This window comes from Cynara cardunculus (genome assembly GCF_001531365.2).
Source record: "Cynara cardunculus var. scolymus isolate 2C chromosome LG 1, CcrdV1, whole genome shotgun sequence".
NCBI lineage: Eukaryota > Viridiplantae > Streptophyta > Magnoliopsida > Asterales > Asteraceae > Cynara > Cynara cardunculus.
This window is the reverse complement of record NC_037528.1, coordinates 16,248,892-16,261,955: the sequence shown is the minus strand read 5'-3', so window position 1 is coordinate 16,261,955 and position 13,064 is coordinate 16,248,892. Positions and strand designations below refer to the sequence as shown.

The 13,064-nt window shown below is 38.1% G+C and overlaps 1 long non-coding RNA gene across 2 annotated transcripts; it reads right to left on the bottom strand.

Annotated features, from left to right (window-relative positions):
- Positions 1–8,340: 8,340 nt before the first annotated feature.
- On the bottom strand, positions 8,341–9,956 carry LOC112519775. Of its 2 annotated transcripts, XR_003069947.1 has the most exons (3): positions 9,629–9,955; positions 8,858–9,438; positions 8,341–8,746 (listed from the first exon to the last, which is right to left on the bottom strand). It is a non-coding gene; the product is annotated as an uncharacterized LOC112519775 (long non-coding RNA). The 2 variants fall into 2 exon arrangements; XR_003069946.1 differs by having other exon boundaries at positions 8,858–9,956.
- Positions 9,957–13,064: the final 3,108 nt, after the last annotated feature.

Below are 13,064 nucleotides of genomic sequence, written 5' to 3'. Positions count from 1 at the left end.
TAATAGTTAATATTTATTTATAATTAATATTAGTCAGGGTTAAAATTGGAAAAAGTGTCAAAAAGATTATCATAAGCTACTCCAAATAGCTTATCAATAAACTAGATTATAAGGTACCTTATTTGCATTCAAATGATTACTTAAAAAAATAAGTTAACTTATGTTTACCAATTTATGAACACTTCTCTTGTGTTCAGAAAAATTCATTTTGCCAATTTATCAACTCAACTACATATTAGAGGGGGCGGATAGATGGAGTATTATTTGATAAAGTTAAGGTTAGTCAATTACAAGTTTGGTTCCTATGGTATGTTAGAAGGTGATTTTGTAGAAGTGAATAAACATTATCAGCTGGTTTGTATTTGTATTTGTATTTGTATTTGTATTTGTAATCGTAATTATAATTGTAGTCATAATATTTTGAGTGATGTGTTTATGCATTAAGGGATGGGCAAAACAAACATAAACCATCCTAAACGGAAAGACGCATGTAAATTCAAAAAGTTGTTTCTAGAAAACCCACAAAAGTTGGTCCCTATGGTACGTTCCCACTCAGTTATTTTGCTCAACTTCAATTATTATACCGATGGTCACTGTCGCTTGTAATTTGTTTTGATTTTGGTACTTGTGATTCACGGTCGTTAGAAAAATGATACAAGTGAGGGCCTTTTTGGTGTTTTCCAATTTTATTTCATTGTTTTTGTTAAAAATAAAAGTACTATAAATATATATACATAGAGTTGAGTTCCAATAAAAAAAAATAAAGTTATGTCTGAGAAACATAAGAAGAGATCTTCATCCTTGAATCAATCCTAATCGAATGTCAACACTAATGTGGTGCACCGGATCAATTTGCTTCTAAGCAGAGTTCATAAGTGAACATGAGATTAAAAGTACTCAAGGGTTCAGATCTTTTACAACGCTTCTCATACGATCATTGGCCTATACACATATACATATGTACATACATACACACAATGGCGATAAGATCACCGGCCCTGTCTTTATGGAAGCACCACCAGTGCACAACGGTTCCCAAGTCCAACTCGCCACCATCCCCTTTGTCACCCTTTTCCGCTTGATTCGAATACACACACCAAAGATCTCTCAGTATCTTTTAGTAGAAACTTTGCTCCTTCTAAGATCTGTCTCGTAACTGAAACTATAGATTGATGCAGCGTTGGAGGTGAATGGCAGTGGTGTTGTGGTATTAGCAGAGCTACAGCCTACAAAGGAGTGAAGGGTTTTGAATGGTGCACGATGGAGGTCAAGGTGGAGTAGGCAGTGGTGGTGTTCCATGATTAGCGGTGGTGATGGTGGTTGCCACATTGGTTTTAGGTGGCGACCAAGATCCAAGATAGAGGAGGTTAGCAAACATGGAGGTGGTCCGTGAAAATAAGAGTGGTTGGAATGGGTTGGGGGCAATAATTAATGACAATTGCAACCAAAAAAAAAGTAAAAAAACAAACATACCCATAACTGAGTTGTTTAACGGAGTTAATTAAAGGGATCGGATCCAAAATGAGTTGCAACCACAATGTCTACCACTAAATTCATCAAATCCAATTTAGAGCTTGATGAAACCTGAAATGAATGAAGAAAAGAAGGTGAAGTATATAGTGGAGTTGATGGTAGATATGGTTTTCGGGTGGCCAGACAGCGGTAGGTTTTACGAGGACGATGAGAGTAAAAATACAACCAACATATCGGGATCTCTATGTAGACTTGAGATCATGTGAAACCAAGGGTTTTTCGTGAGACCCGTAAGACTAATTCTCAACCCTTGGATTAGATCTACAATCTGAACATTCATAATCATAAAATTGCCACGAGACTTCTCAATAATCACAAAATTACTACCGTGCAACTTTAGATCATTAGTTTATAAAGTTGATCAATTAACATAAATTGGTCTTATGGGTCTTACGAAAAACTTTTGTTCTCACGTAAATCCAACCCTTGTTATTTCTTTTGATTCTACGTTATGCAATAAAAAATTAAACCACATGGACAAAACATGTAATTCACTCTAGAAAAAGCCTCTATGAATAAAATACAAGGTATGAGTCTCATTTGAAGGCACGTAAGGATTCACATGAGCTGTGCAAGTCATGGTGGCAACTATTTAATTAAGTTTGAAAAGTCTTTAACTATTTCAGGAATCTATATATTCCCCTTGACGACGACCTTCACCTTCAGTTGAGAGATAGAAACAAATGGATGATCTGATGAGCAGGAGCTTCAGGAGATCAATCTCTTTCAACAGCAACAGATTCACCAGATCCAAGACCTCAGGCTTTGCATCGCCTTCCACTTCGACTTCCAGATTCATGGCTTACCAGAAGCTCTCTGATGATTCTCATGAATCTAGCAATAGTCATAGAAGAAATGGAGCCTGGGCCTTTGTAGCTCAAATCTTCTCCTTGAAGGAAGCTCGCAGTGATTCCTCCAACAGATCATCGGCAGAGAGGATGGCGGTACGGTCTTCATCATGGCGACCAGATCCAAATTGTCGATGGCCTGTTCAAGGATGGTGAATAAATATTTCGTAGGTGAAGACCGACTGAATCTGTGTAAGTTGTAGCTTCTACATTATTTTCATGATGTTTACTCAAGTGGATCATCTTATAAAAGTCTGAATCACGTAATTCTTTCCTTCGTTACTCTTTGCATATTTGTCATTTTAAAACCTGAATTATACAAACAATTATTATCTTCAAAATGTCCAAAACGAAGTCCTTTACACAAACCGAGCATGATTAAAAAACGCTCATATCCACCAAGTGCTCGTTGGATATTACTTACCTTACGAGTAATATTTCCAATCTATCAAAATAGATTGTTGGTAAACACTTATTGGACTCTTCTCACTCATGGGATAAAATTATCACCTTATCGGTACTTGTTATGCCTCTTACCAGATAAAAATTTTAATCATTGTCACGTTCATCCAATAAACACTTACCGTGTAAGCGTTTGATGAACGGCTCCTTGGTTTACCTTGAGAGTCCTTATTGTTACCCAATCAACAAAAGATAGTCTAAACCCAAAAAAGCCGTAACATCCAAAAACGCAACGTTCAAAAGTAACAAGGCTAATATTTACAAAAGAGCCTTTCACGAACCAATGCTTCTCTCAACCAATTAGAGCTTCACCGATAAAGGAACCTAGAAAGTAATTATAACAAGAAAGAGAGAGGGTTAGGCTTACGCCTAATGAGTCCAAATAAAAGAGTTTACGTAAACATAAAGAAACATACATAAAAATATACATGTAAATAGTTGACGTAACTTTAAACAGGAATAGAGACAGTAAGACCTGAATAACTCGAAATGGAATAATAAAACATCCGAAGATGACGGGGGAGACCCGATTTACCGTTGATTATGACAAACACAAAGTAAGTCATAGATCAACGTTATAGAGCATCACTCACAGGTTTAATATCATCGACATCAACCTAAACCAGTCATGTAGTCGGCCGTGATCTTAAGCTCTTTACCTCGGTAATTACACAATAATCACAATGYCTATTACCGAGTGAAAGTGAGAGGATGATTTRGTGATTACATAATAATCACAATGCCTATCACCAACTTACACTATCATTCCCACGAATAAAAATAAAACGATATACATGCACTATATAAATATAAATAATGACGTAGTATCGTACGATATTTATATATATAGAAAAATGAGTCATAAATAATATGAGGGAAAGTCAAGACATCCGAAGATGACGGAGCACGAAGTGAGTCATAATTCGACGTTAGAGAGCATCGCTTGTAAGTTCAATACCATTGGCCTCAACCTAGCCAGTCATATAGTCGGTCGTGATCTTAAGCTCTTTACCTCGAAAATTACATACTAATCACAATGTCTATTTTCAAGTGACAGCGTGAAGGTGGTTTGGAATTTACACAATAATCGCAATGCCTAACTTCACTTCACACCATCCTTCACGCAAGAAAACAAAGGAATGATCCTCCATGCCACTAGGCCTATTACATTCGAGTGGCACACTTGGAAAGGTACCATAAGCATAACATGGATGAGCGTGGAAACAAGTCGCAAATAGATAACACATGTCTAGCAAATAGCAAGTTAAGTAGCCCCAAAACTCACAGTGCTTTATGATACTCAAAAATCGAGCCAACCTAGGCTCTACGTCCATATACGTCTAAACATCGTCCAACGGTCACTCTGGAAGGACCAAGTGAGCTTATTTAACACTTGTAATATGTACCCAAAGTTTCATAAAGGTCCGACAACAAAAACTTAACCAAACTTAATTTAAACTCATTTTAGGCACTATAATTCACAGCTCAAAATTAGCTTTTTATCAGTTTTGAGACGCAAATATAACCAACCTAGAAGTCTTATTTCTAAAAAATGTCTAAAGGACAGGTTTAGATCTACATATGAGCTTTCTAAAATGTCCAGAATCGTAGCAATCCGAGCTACGACTAGGAAGTTATCGCACATTCAAAACAGCATCTCGGGTAGATTTGGTGCTGTCAAATTCACCAACTAAATAGGCTAAAATCCATATTTTGGATTCAATCTTTATTCCAACAATCAAAATATCATCTAACCATGTTTATATTATTGATTACAAGGTCAACACTCAAGAATTTCACCAAAATAGCCATTAATGAAGAAAATCAACGGAATGATCATTTCCCATGCAAAAGGAATCCTCAAGCCACTTAGTGAAAGATTTTTATAATTCAACGTCTAATAATGCTTAGAAAAATGGTTATTCTACCTAAAGTGATCAAAACCATCTACCCAATCCAATTTTCCTCATTAATGGGCTCATCCGAGTTCATCTCCTTCAACCAAAATATGATTCATCTAACATAGTTATTTTTATCTAAGCATTAAGACTTTAGGCATAAAACACAATATTAATATAAGTATAATGATTTTAACGGTAAAAGTGGACTCACAAAGAAGGGTTAGGGGCTGTCCAAAACTCGAACTAGGAGATGGGTCAAGACGGGACTAAACAATGCAGTGGCTCCTACTCCGAGCGGCAACAACCGGGGTGCACTTGAAAGAAAAGGGAAGGCGTGGACTCCCGGCTTGGTCACGGCAGTGCAGAACGAGACACGGTAACAGCCGTGTGCAGTCGGTGATGAAACAACCCCTGTGCAGTGCTCGGGAACAGCCTGTGCGCAGACTGTGAGGAAACAGCCCCTGTGCAGTGCTCGGGAACAGCCTGTGCGCGGTCTTGCCTGAAGACAGCAGCCGTGAAGACGCGAGAACAGTTGCGTGAAGGGTGCAGAAAACACGCAGCTCCAGCTGCTGATTTGGCGTGGCAGCGAAGTGTAAAAGTAAGACAGCAGCAACTGCTGTTTGCTGCTGCTGTTGGGAGTTTGAATGGGCACAGAAACCTGCTGGTTGAGCAATGGAGATAAAGGAACGAGGGATACGGTGGACACCTACTGCTTTGCTGCTACAGTGCGCTGCTTAGGCAGTCGAGAACGAAGGGAAACCGGCAGCGGCGCTGCTGTGTGCTGCTGGTTAACGGATGAAAGCACGCAGGTGGTACCTGCTGCTGCTGCTGTTTTGCGATGAATCGGAGGGCACCACAGTCCTTTCTTGCTGCTGCTGCTGTTGCTGGTCGAGGAAGACGCAGGCGCTTCCTTTCTTGCTGCTGCTGCTGTTGCTGGTCGAGGAAGATGCAGGCGCTTCCTTTCTTGCTGCTGCTGCTGCCGAACCGAGGCGTGACGAGAAGACGCAGCAGCTTGCTGCTTCTTCGTGGACCAGAATGAGTTTAACTTCCCCTCCTCCTTTCTTCTTTCTTTCCTTTTCTTTTTCCTAAGGTTGCTCCCCCCCTCCCCCACGGTGAAGCCCCCTCTTAACACTCTTCCCCATGGTTTTCACTCTTTACATGGAGGTTAAGGACCTAAATGGAAGACGAAAACTCACTAGGTAAGGGTTGAGATGGAAAAGGTGGGTCAAAAAGGAGAAAAAAATCCGGGTGTTACAGTCCTCCATTGACTTTCTAAAAGGAACTGCAACATTGAGAGAATAGTGCTCCTGTGGAATGTTCAATCAAATTTAGGATTGAAGATTTACATGGAGAATAGCCTTTTAGCTAAAAACAAAACAGCATGACTATCAAACAAGGTTATTTTCTTGAACGAACACCAAACAAGATTAATTCAACACACGGAATTGTAAAGTAGCACCACTTGAGAAAACGGAAGACTAAGCCCAACCACCATTCATCGTTACAGAACTTCATTGACTTTGAGAAGAACTTCATTTGACCCATATTAAAAGCTGCCACGATAAAGGTTTCAGGACATGTAGTAGGTCTGGGTGGGTTCGAACCACCAACCTCAGGAAGGAATATGATTTAACACAGCCTTCCTAAGCACTCTTACCATTTCTCGAGCTTACAGACCTTCTCATCGAGAATCAAATCTTACTTTTACCCATTTTTTATGGTAAAGACGTTGTTTTACAGTCTATCACTCGAGATTCAAAATGTGTACCTGTTAGTTGTTTAAAGAAAACATCTTACCCATCAATTGAAATTCTCACCAGAAAATAAACAATTTTTCAGTGGGTTACAATCTTTGCCTGCAAGAAAATGTTGGCAATTTAAACCTACTCAAAAAACAATAAAAGACCGTCTTAATGATGAGCACCCAAAATCCACTTCATGTAAATCATAGTATTTGTCAAAGAAAAAGAGATGTAACCAAAATAAAATCCAGCTAACATAATGAAAAACCAATAATCCAACACGCTATTTTTCATGAACAATAAAATAAGTCGTTCATATCTAATTAGCTACTCAAATTCGAGTCAATCTTAACCACACCAAAACTCTTTTAAATTAATGAGCCGAGCCTCCATAACACCAATATTAGACCCGTTTAAAAGATAGGTTAAAATTTTCAAGGCAAGCAATTAGAACATATTTTTTGAGTCAAACATGTCCAAATGTTCATAAATCACATAATCAAAACATAGAAACCATTAAAATCAAACCAACAAACAAGCTAATTGATCTCAAGTTCAAACCCAAGCTCAAACATTGAGAAAATATTCAAGCTCAAGCTCAATCTCTACTGTTAAAAATTCATTTGAGCTCGAGCCCTACCATGAAAAATTCATTTGAGCTTGAACTTGAAAACAAGAGTATATTGTTAAAAAAAGCACCAATAGAACTTTTTAAACCAAATAAGCAGCTAAGGGGACAAGAGGTCAGCCCAATGCAAAGGAAAAGCGAACAGAATCCCCTGCCCGCTCAGATACAATCATTGACATTAGTATTGCAAGCTAAACTGTTGAATACCAATACCATTGCAAGAACTTGGAGTAAGAGGTGATAGAATAACTCACTTCATACACAAAAAGGATGAGCCGTTGCAGAGTGCAAAATAAGATGTCAACCAGTAGAATGAATATTTCTAACCAGTCTTCAACAGCATGTTTGCATAATCCAACTGCAAAATGTTTTGATTCTTGCAGTCTTTATTTATCCAATAATACAATCAGTACAAAACTGCAATACATTTCGCATTTACCAAACTGCTATACATTTCCAAGTCTTAAAAAATATGAAACAAACGAAACAAGAATCATGAACAGAGTGCATGTTAGAAGACATGTAGGCTACAATGTCAAAGCATGTGGGCAAAAAACTAACAAATCCGGAGCAAACATAAAGAGGCAAGTCCTGCATACTATAACCCACAAGCTCACCTGTCATGGCAGTCAAGGAAGTTTTTAACAAATACAAAATTAGTAAGCAAATCAGCAAAATAACTAAGTCACAAACCAGACACGGCTAAGACCCAATTCCAGATCATGACAGGTCACAAAGGGAACACCATGCCAGAAAACCTTGAAAGAGATGAACTGCAGTCTCAGACCAAAGTGAAATCAAGTCTACAGCCAGAGCCTAGATGGGAAAATGACACCATCACTACCCGTCAGATATTCTCTCATTCTTTTGCTCTTGATGATATGCAATCCACTCTCTATAAAAGTCCTCCGTATCTTGAGCTTCAACCCAAAATGAATGGTAGCAGAAACCCAGTAGAAACCACAAGAAAATTCTGATTAAACAAACTACACAGTAACCTTGTTCCAAGAACCTAAAGACTTGACAGAAGTATACATGAACAATGGAGTTTAAGCTCTACCTGCTATGAAATAAACAATGATCTACAAGCTTCAAATCAATATATGACTCATTATAGAATAATAATGGAGATATGAGACGTTGACCAAAATTGAGACTTAGCATGCACAATATCTGATATAGCAGCAACACACCACACGTGTCTAACTATTAAGATTTCGATGTAATTCAAGCAAATTGCAATTTCACATGCTTTGTATATGCTATGAAATTAGGTTTCCTATTACAAATAACTTGCAGATTCTACCTCGAAAATAGTTTGCGTTACGTTTTTCAAACACAAATTTGGAACCCTTCTCAAATTGTTGCACCAGGTAGGATATCGGTGGGCATGCCTGATCTTCAGGCGAATTAGCAAAAGATACCATGATTGTAGCCTTTACATTGCATACTTTAAATCTGCTTGGAAAATAATGGGACATAAAAAAATAATGAAGCCAAATCATATCGATAAGCTATTTGGTTAATCAATTGAATTCTTCAATGGTTCGTAATGGAACTGAATTCTTCAATGATGATGTAATGGAACTGAATTCTTCAATGATGATGTAATGGAACTGAACTCTTCAATGTCTACACAGATGGGAGAATCAGCGTGATCTATTATAGTATAGTTTGATAGCGATATATTTTTACTATTCTCTCAATATTGATAACGATATGGAGAAATTTGGCTAAATATACCTTTTGCCGTCAGGTTACTTATTCCTTGCATATGCGGTCTGGATGTTGAAGCAGTTCCCACGATTTGTAAGCAACTTTGAACAACGATAAAAATAAACCGACCAACACACGATATGACAACCACACACACACACACACGAGCACGCAACACCAGGGGGAGAACCCGGCAAACCACCGTGCGAACTCCCCCCAAAAACAAAAATATTTCTTTTTTATTAGGATCTGGTGACCTGCCATGCGAGCGTACCCATCATGGCAAAGGCCAATTAACACATATATACGAGACCCGTCAGGGTAGCCTTACATCCAAGTACAAACCTGGTAGCAAACTTCAAACTTCAAATTTTCATCCTAGATCATATCACCAAGCTTCCACAACAAATCGATTTCATCTCTGACATCAACATCCATCAACAACACACGAACCTCATCAAAGGAAACAGACCCCCGAGCCCTACAAAGATAGGTCCTGTTGAGTAGCATAGCATGACAACAACCTTCAGCAGTCGAACGTTATGCCAAATAAAATTCTGCTAATAATGGTGTTACGAATCCTGCCATTCCTGCCAACATGGCTAGTACTGGAAAAGAAAATCATTACCTAAGATGACCAATAATATTAATATAGCAGATGCTTAAACAGGTTAATAATTAACCGACTCACCAACGGATCTGATAAGAAAAACTTATATACCATAACAATCCTAATGGATCGACGAATTATAACAGCAAAAATTGCATCAACAGAACAAATCAGAAAGACAACTTTACCATTTGTCTCGCTCAAGAAGCCAAGAATCGTAGATCTGATGCGTGAATCGGTAAATCCGCCTCTGACTGAATACGATCCATCCATGATTGGTAAATCAAGGAGAAAAATCAAATGCGTGCATCGATTATCTCGCCTTCGTTTATGTAATCCCTATCCTTCGAGAATCATAGCAAAAAGTGCATCGAAAATCTAGATCGCCAACCGATCTAACCCAATAACAAGTTGCAATGATCGAAGAAGATTGGCACAGAGAAGGATGGAGCGTGTGAATTCTCATTAGGGTTTCTTGGAGTGGTCGGAGGATAGGGATGAAAATCATTGGCGATTTCGGTATTTAAGAGGGAGGTAGAGACAAAATGGATGGCTGAGATTGCAGGATGCATTGATCGCAAGGTAGTTGAAATAGAGGCGGTTAGGTTGTGGGCCTTGACGATTTCCTATGAGCTGGCATCTATAGACATCAGCAAATAATAGTCATCCACGTGTTTCGACAGTTAATTGCTATTTGAATTTTGTGTAAATTACGTCGTAGTTCCCTATGAAACTATTCATAGCGTCATGTTTCCCTCTCTATGATGAACATTTATCAATTTATGATCAACATGATCAATAAGATATTCATATTCCTGATAAATATGTCTTGTTATGGATAGTCCTTAGATTCTTAATCAATTTTTTATTCCAAACAGCATTGACCCATATATGTAGGTAGGTAGGTAGGTATGTTTATATTGTACGGACTGTATGTATGTATGTAGGGAGATTTAGGAAAATCTCAAAAATAAAAAAAAATTAAGGAATATTCTGGTAACTGTTCATCTGGACGGCATACACATATGCATATTGCATTGAAGTTGTTTCTTGGATCTTGGTTTTTATGCATGTGAGCGTGTTATGCACATGTGTATACTAGTCAAATTGCTTAAAATTACCAGTTTGTGTACATACCTTCTAGGTAAATGGTTGTCAGGTTGTTCCTCAGTTTTTTATTTTTTTGCGGTTTTTCCCTGAACCTGACCTTGTGTGTGTATGTGTGTGAGTGTGTGTGTATATATATATATATATATATATATATGGGATCACATGAGACCAACTTGTTTTCATGAGACCCGTGAAACCATTTTTTTATACTTGAAACTTCACAGCAAAACGTTGTGAAGGTAATTTTCATAGTGTTTTTGCTCTGAAGATTTGTTTTTTTTTTTGCCTTCATAGTGTGAAGTATCAAGTACAAATAAAATGGTCATACCGGTCTTGCGAAAACAGTCTAGTCTCACATGAACCCAATCTTTTTATATATATATACACACAACTACATCTCCTTATCCCCTTAAAAACACAAATCACACACACCATATACATATACACACAGATCACTCATATACACACAACAGACGCAAAAACACTCACCTGCAACTCCTTATCCCCCCCCCCCCAAATCACCTGCATAGTGTGTGATTACTTTAACAAAGATGGTCGATCAAAAATGTTGTGTATTATACAATCAAAGAGATGTGTGTGTTGCTGCAACACATACACACTTTCGGGATATGATCAATGGGTAACCGGAAGGGTGTTCAAGATTGAGAGAGGAGATAAGAGAGAGGGGGTGGTCGAGATCGAGATAAGAGAGAACGAGAAGGATATCTTTTATGTGTGTGTTATATTGTATGTGTGTCTATGTATTTATGTTGTGCAGTGAAGCCAAAAATGGTGGCCGGTAGGGATGCTTGGGTATCATCGACGTTGGGGGGCCATCGATCATGGAGAGACGTTTTATGTATGTGTGTATGCATGTATATATAGGGAGAGGGGAGAGATAGAGGAGTTGCTTCCAAACCATGATTATCCATCATATTAGGAAACAATCCGAATATTTATGGATCAGATATCCATTAGGTTAGATAAACGGTTAAGATTGATTTGTATGATTTTAAGAATTCAGTGGTTTGTATTTGAAACCCCCTATATTAACATATTTATAATATTTTTAGTTTTTTAATTACAAAATCGAGATAACGACAAATTGATTAAGATTCCCCTTATTTAACGGATTGAAGTTTAACTTCGTTAAGGATAGGGACCATTAATAAAACAAAATGCAACCAAGGGGATGCTCAAGTCAATATACTTGTTTTAAAAAAGAGACCATAAACAAACTACCGGAAGTCTGGAACCTAGAGATGGCCAAAAACCGGTCTCGGGTCGGTCCCAATCGGTCCTCACCTTTCTCATAACCGGCCATAACCGGTCCCGGCGTAACCGGTCCCGATCTCGGTCCCGGTCGAAAATGATAGGACCGGTATAGGTACTTCATAACCGGTTATGGGCCGCCGGTCCCGGTCTCAACCGGTCCCAACCGGTCCTCGCATTAAAAAAATAAGATTTATTTTTTTAATGATATATATTTTTAATACATTATAAAATTTACAATTGGGTCACTCAAATACACTTTAAAAGTGCGTTTTAATATAATTAAAATTACGTTTTCTTATAAAAATACATTATAAAATTATTTAAAAATACATTTATTTATAAAATTATTTGAATTTTCGGGCCGGGCCGGGCCGGTCCATAGTCGGTCCCATAACCGGTTCCGGTCCCACAAAACTACCAAAAACCTCAACCGGTCCCGGTTTTCGGTCCCATAACCGGTCCCGGTTTTCGATCCCATAACCGGTCCTTACCGGTCCCGGTCCCGGGCCGGTCCTTTGTCGGTCCCGGTCCCGGTCCCGGTCCTCCGGCGGTCCCGGACCGGGCCGGGCCGATTTGGCCATCTCTACTGGAACCTAAGGTGTGATTTACTCTTTTAAATTTTTTTTTTAATCAAAAAGAGAATTATATAAATGAATACATGTTGATGAACCTGTCAAAAGACTCAAAACAAAGATAGAAATACATATAACACATGAATTTATACAAAACAAAACAAAATTTAAAATACAAACTTGATCCATTTTTATAAAACTATATAATGATCCGAACAATATTATATATCAAAGTTCAAACATAGTTGATATACAAAATGACTAAAAGAAGAAATATGATCGAAAACAATGATCAATCTCTTGACTAGCTTCTATAAAGGGAAGTCCAATTATGCAAACCTTGCACTTTACCTTTTTTTTAGCCTCTAAGCAATTATGTCCTGAAATGCATATTTTCTAAAACAAATGAGGGTTAGACACCATGGAGTCTAGTGAGGATTCCTGATAGTGAAATAATCCAGTAATATACAACCATTAATCAAGTATTCACAATGTAGGCTCGCAATACTACATACCTAAATACGACTATCTACAACGGTCGTTTTTATAAAAATACACACGCTGATAGGATCGCTATCAGTATCGGCAGTGGAACCACAATTGAACATATTCGTGGATTATAGTTTTCCCTCTTGCGCGTAAATCCCTTTATTCCAGTAATAGTCAC